The sequence below is a fragment of the Trichosurus vulpecula genome, chromosome 8 (assembly GCF_011100635.1).
Source record: "Trichosurus vulpecula isolate mTriVul1 chromosome 8, mTriVul1.pri, whole genome shotgun sequence".
In the NCBI taxonomy this organism is placed as follows: domain Eukaryota; kingdom Metazoa; phylum Chordata; class Mammalia; order Diprotodontia; family Phalangeridae; genus Trichosurus; species Trichosurus vulpecula.
Genome location: NC_050580.1, coordinates 2,419,928 through 2,426,751, shown reverse-complemented (window position 1 = coordinate 2,426,751; position 6,824 = coordinate 2,419,928).

Here is a 6,824-nt window from a genome sequence, read left to right as displayed (position 1 = left end):
GAGGACACTCAGGAACAAGAAGACAGAAACAAAGAGACCACAATGATGAGTTGTTATCGCTGTTCCATTGTCCAGTCATGACCCCACAGACCATACCGCCCATGGGGTTTTCTTGGCAAAGATACTGCATTAAAGTAAATAGAAGTTAAGTGACTTGCTCAGGGTCACACAGCTAGTAAATGTTTGAGGTTGGATTTGAATTTAGGTCTTCCTGACTCCAGGCCCAGGACTCTATGCACTGAGCCACCTAGCTGAGGAGACCCAGTTCAATTGATGATACTGAAGAGGATGATAAGGTTCAGGAGCTGAGTCCTCAAAGAATAAAGGAGGCAGGTTTTCTCCTAGTCTGACAGAGACCTTTAGTGATTCAAAAACATTGGGCTGGCCCTGGAAGGACTAGTAATTTACAGAGAGACAGGCTTGTTTTTATACACAACTTTTGGGCGCTTAGACCAGTTCCTACTGAGTAGTTAATCAAAGGGAAAAGGCATTAAGGAGGGAAGCAGGCATGCTGGGTACAATTCAATGATGTGATCACAAAACAAGAAATTTGGTTTCCAACGTTCGGTCCAGTGTGGGGGGCTAATTTTGCACACAGAGTATGGGCTAAGGAAGCAAGGCTTTTGTTATCTGACGGAGCTCCCAGTTACAGGGCAGATTTACACAAGGCCCTCAGTTTCTGGGAAAAGTTAGCTACTAAGGTTCCCTTTGCTGCTGGGCAGAAGTCAGCCTCATCAATATGAGTGTTTAAAACACTTGACTTTCAATTATGCATTTGGGCCACACACACAAACACACAAACCCCTTGAAAGATAAGTATTATCCTCAATTTATTTGTGAGAAGACTGAGGTTGGAAATGGTCTAGGAACTTGCTTCAGGGTCACATAGCAAGTAAAAGTCAAAGACAAAGTTTGAACCCTGGAGCTCCCAGGCTAGTGTTCCCTTCCCTGTGCCCTCTAAGCTGCCAATTTCCCAAAGAGGAGGCTGGGACTCTGAAACAGAAGGAAAAATTGCCCAAGGGTGTGTGTGGGGGGGAGGGGGAATCTAAGGCTGAGCCCCTGAATTCCAATCCATTTGCCTCCCCCTTCTGCACACCTCCCCTGCCCAAATGCCTATGGTTTCGACTCTAGCTTTTGTTATTTGGGAGATCTCCTGGCCCCCCTGGGAACAGCAGTGGGGGCTGAAGGGGGCAAGGTGAAATCTAGGTGATATTGGGAAACCCTGATTGGCTCTTTACCCCTGGGCCCCTGAGAATTCTGAGTCTGGGGGAATCCAGGTCTAACGGCAGAATCAATCCACCAGCACTTATTAAGCGATTGCCGTCTACCCCTGGTCACCTCCCCGCCCACCCAACACCTGGTGGTCTGATGCCTGTGGCAGGATCAAAGGACAAGCTGTCCCAATCTGGGGGAACTTATTCCTTGGGGGGGGGGGGAGAGCCAAAGGCAGCATACAAATGAGGAACTGTTGTATACGAACCATAGGTAATAATAAATACCCCCAGGGACTGACAGTCTAGGCCTAACATGGAAGTGCACTTTATGAAAATCAGACCAGGAATTCCAGACAGGGCAGGGCAGAGAAGAGTGTGATGGGGAATGGAAGGAAGCAGGAGAAAGAAGGAGCAGGACCACAGCCAGGGAAGGGAGCACCAGCAGACGGCAGCCTGGATTTGGATCCTGTAGGATTAGGAGTGAGGCCAGAGGGCTGCACCTGGCCACACTCTTTGAAAAAATTGCACTGATCTGGATGGCCTCGGGTGAAAGGGGGAGGGGACCAGGGAGATTGTCGTGGTAACTGCTTCTTCCTCCCTGGATTTCTAGATGGATAGACAGAGAATTCCCTTTAATAATCACTAGCAGAAGCTGCCTCCAAGCAACATCCCCACCCCAACTCTTCCAGAGCCCTCAACTCCAGCTAGACTGTCCCTGTCTCCAAGCCTTTGCACTGGCTGTGCCTTCTCCTACCTGAGGCCTCATTTCACCAAGAGCACCCTCTTCCCCCATCTTCCCTCTGCTTCACTGCTCTCCGCACTCTAATCTGTCTGGACTCAGATATGCACAGTGAAAAAACTCTGGGCCTGGAGTCAGCTCAGCTGTGGACGCGTTTGTGATCCTGGAACAGGTCACTTACCTTCTGTCTGGCTCAGTTTCCTTCATTGCAAAATGGGGGGTAATACCAGCATCTACCTCATAGGGGGCTTGGCACAGTGCCTGGCATGTAGTAGGTGCTATATGAATGTTTATTCAGTATTAAACCGAGCTTCCTAAAATGCCATTCCAACTGCCCCCCCCCCGCCCCAAATAAACTGTAGTTTGTCCCAGTTATCTATTATTTCCTACTAATAGAAGTTGAGGGAGGTCACCTGGAAGGTGTCACAGATTCCTTCCAATAATGGAGCCTACGGAAACCTGTGACAGGAACAACTGTAGAAAGCCATTGTCAGAGGAGCAGATTGACTCAAGACAAGTCGCTGCTCACCTAGAGTGAATGAAGATCGAGGCTCTCAGTGGATCCAAGCCTAAATGTCCCTTTCATTTCAGGGGACATATCTGAGCAGAAATCACTGTGAGTGAGCCTGGCATTGCTCAGGCCCAGATGACTCATTTCAGTGGACCTCAAATCACACGGCAGTGAGTGCTGACTCCAGTGGCACAGATTCCAATTCTGCCCTTGCCCAAGTATTTCCCCAAATCACAGGATTTTATCTAGAGGGATAGCTTCAAGGTTCTTAGTTCAAAGCCTTCATTTAATAGCTAAAGCCAAGGAGGCCCAGAAACAGACCACAGTAGGCCTGAAGTCATCAGGATAGGAAGTGTAACTGCCAGAATTTGAAACCTTATCTTCTGCCTCCAGGGTCAGAATCTCCTCCACTGTACCCCTTTGAAAGTTTTCTTTTAATAACAAAAAGTCGCCTTTCCAAGGCAAACATATATATGTATTTAAATCAGGAATAAAGCTGAATACTTGGACCCTAAAATGCAGAATTTCCTCATTTCTTTACCTCATTTTGACAAAAGATTTACCAAGCCCTTCTCTGTTTAAGACTCTCTCTGGTCATAGAAGAAAAGAACACACTTTATTAAATTCAGGTGAGACAAAGTCTTGTGTATTGCCTCAGTTTCCCCACCTCCTTCCCAGGCATTCTTTCAAAGCAGGAATGTACCCAAAGTTCCAGGAAAGGGAAGGCCACATCCTGCACAGGGGTTTCTGCCTCTTTCCAGGGATATATTAACTTTTCTCTGAACTAAGGAGGCAGTCCCCTTACTCACTAAGCCCAATCTAATTTTAGGAGCCAGAGTTGTGAGGAAACACTCAGAATTGTCTCTCAGCTCATACCCACTCTGTGCCAAGGCCAGTCAAATCACCACTGCCCTGCCCCACCCTCCATGGGATTGGGGGTGAGGATGTTTCTTTTACAAGACCTTGGGCAGGGGGCCAAGAATTTCAAAACTGAAAGTCCACCAAGGAGAAAGTTAATGCAGCTGCCACCCCCCGAACCTGCTTCAAGTTTGTGGGCTCCAGACACCCAGGGCTGACCTCACTGGACTGGGCTAGGCAGGGCTAGGCAGGGCCTTGGCCTCTTGTGCAGTCTCTAGCAGGGCAACTACTTGTTTGTTCCAAAATGAGAGGACTTCGAGTAATCAGGACCAGAATCAAAAGAGACTCTCTTACTCAGTCATGTCTGTGAGCATCTTCTGGTCAGGTATCATGTGACTTCCAGGTGCCAGCCCCTCCCCCTGAGGCTTGACATGAAGAGAAGAAAGGACTCTGGGGAGCTGGGGAAGGTCCTTAGGGAAGCTCCTGAAGTGGTGAGGGCTTCCTGGCCTTGTGCCTAGCACTGGAGGAGACCTAAGAGTAGCTGAGACCAGGCAGTTGGGTCAGGAAAGGGGATAGAATGGTTTGAAAAGTTAGGCCAGACTAATCTCATTTCCTTTTTTGACACGATTACTAAATGTAACAACAATCCAGCTAGCACCTGCTGTTGAGGTGTAAGACCCACCAAGACCAGCAGCAAGAGATGCCAGCATGGGTTCTGTGATCTGCTTCACTGAGGAAAGTAACTTTAAGGGGTTAACAATCTCACTTTAACCTAACATACAAATATCATTCACTGAGTTCAGGAGGAAAAACCAGCAACCCAAACTTTGGAGCAAATACAAATAGAAATTACAAGTATACATTATATAAACAGAGCAAATAAACACAAATCAACAGACAGGCCTCTTATCTGTCTGACCAAATCACAATAGTTACCAAAGAACCAATAGGTCTGGGTTAGCAAAACCGGGGGGCAGTTACAATGGCTTGCCCAGAGTCACCCACCACTCTTCCAGTGGGTGAGAGCCTGAAAAGGAAAACCACCAACCTCTGAGTTTATATGCCCAGTTCAGCCTCAAAGGGCATCACAACATGGGACTCAAACTCATGTAAACTAGGCTCTCCTTTGAGGTAAGCAGGTCATCAAAGACTGCCGATTTAATCAAAGAAACAAAGGCCAGACTCATCAAGGACACTCGATTAAATAAATGCTCCAAAAGAGAAAACAGTAAAAAAAGTCCCACCTTAATAACTGATATGCTAAATGAGAAGATAAAGGGAATGCCCTGGTTATGTGGTTTGCTTGGGTTTTAGTATTGCTCAGACTACTCTTGTGGAGAAGATGGAGAGGAGGAAAGAGGGGGATTAGAAGATAGGACAATCTAGTGGATTCAGACCTAGTTGGATGGCCAGCTAGACTGGAAAGATGAGTTGTTAATCATTCAGGAGGTCTCCAGTGGAGTGCCCCAGGAATCTGTCCTGGGTTCTGTTCTGTTTAACACTCTGTCAGTGCCTTGCGTAAAGGCCTTGAAGGCAGCTGGTCGGATGCGCACATGACACAGAGCTGGGACAGATAGTCAAAATGCTGGATGGCAGAGTAGAATCTTCTAAAAAATAGTATTTTATTTTTTTTCTCCATTATATGTTAAAACCATTTTTAACATTGTTTAAAAAAAATTTTGATTATCAAATTCCAAACTTCCTTCCACCCCTCCCCTGCTCCCTCCCTGAGTCAGTAAGTTATCCAACACAGTTATACTTGTACAATCATATAAAACATTTCCATATTAATCATTTCATACAAGAAGATGCAAACAAAAAAAAAAACAAAGAAAGAAAGTGAAAAAGTAGTCTGCTTCAGTCTGTATTCAGACATCAGTTCTTTCTCTGGAGCAGATAGCATGCTCCATCATGAGTCCTTTTGGATTGTCTTGGATCCTTGTATTGCTAAGAATAGCTAAGTTGTTCACGTTTCTTCATCATACAGAGTTGCTGTTACTTTGTACAATGTTCTCCTGGTTCTGCTCCCCTCACTCAGCATCAGGTCAGGCAAGTCTCTCCAGGTTTTTCTGAAATCTGCCTGCTCATCATTTCTTATAGGACAATAGTATTCCATTACATTCACATACCACAGCTTGTTCAGCCATCCCCTCAGTTTCCAATTCTTTGCCACCACAAAAAGAGCTGCCATAAATATTTTCGTACAAATAGGTTCCTTCCCCCCCTCCCCCCCTTTTTTTCTGATTGACAAAGTAGAGTCTTAAAGATCTTTCCAGGCCCGAGCACTGAGCTAAATCTAGTAAGATGAGAGTCAGTAGAAACAAATAAAAGTATTTTCCTTGGATTCAAAAAATCAATTCCTTCAATATAAGACCTGAAAAGAAAACAGGTGTTCTGAAGGGGATCTGGGGGTCTGAGTGGACTGCAAACTCAGTATGAGGCAGCAGGGTGATGTAGGGGAAAAACTCAAGTGGTCCTGGGCTATACTGGCAAGGGCAGAGGCACGAGGGCTCTGGAGGGGGCAATGCTTCTGTTCTCTGCTTGTAGTCTGGCATCCCTTGGTATAATCTGTGAGGCCCTGGCCACTATGGTATAGGAAGGGCCTGGATAAATTGAGGAGTTTCTAGAGGAGAGCAGCCAAGTCAAGAAAGGGCCTCACATGTAAGACATATAGGTGGGGACTTGTTGAAGGAACTGGACAAGTTTATCTGGAATATAAGAAAACTAGGGGGAGGAGGGAGTCAGTGTCTTCAAGTATTTGAAGGGCTGTCAGTAAAGGAGACATTTTGATTTGTTCTCCTTCATCCCAGAAGGCAGAACCAGGGCAGTGGGGAGAGGTGGCCAGGAGGCCAATCTGGTCTTAAAGTCAAGAAGAAAATGCTAATGCCAAGGTGATCACAGAGCATACTGGGCTGCCTAGAGGGAGGCTTATGGGTCAGGACATTCTGGCAGGGTCTCCGGGGCATGAGTTGAGCTGCAAGGCCCCCAGAGTCCTCTCCAGCTCTCCCATTCTGTGATACCAAGTTCTTGGAGCCTCCCACTCCATGTAGGACTTGTGCCCAAAATACACAGTAACATGGATGGAGCAAACAGGCGAACCTCGTACTGCCCACGGGAGTGGAAGTACATGTGCAGCCAGGACATCAGAAGCTGGAAAGCCAAGAGAACAGCCTGACACTGACCACAAAGGAAGGCAGTGTGGCTCAGTGGGAAGCACACCAACTGGAGGCAGAGGATCTGCTTTCAAGGTTAGTCTGATTCTCAGCATTTGGGGTAAATGGTTTCATTCCCCCTCCCCAGACTCAGTTTCCTCCTCTGTAAAATGGATTGAAGGAGGTGGCCTTTGAGGTCCCTTGTAGCACAGATCAATTGGACTCCAGCAGACAGATGATGAAAAATGCCTCTTCTCTCAGGCCGTGCTTTGCTTAGGAGGACTTTGTAAAAAGGGAGGGCTCTGTGGGGTGTGAGGGGGAGGTGGGGAAATGTATTATTCTTTTTTTAA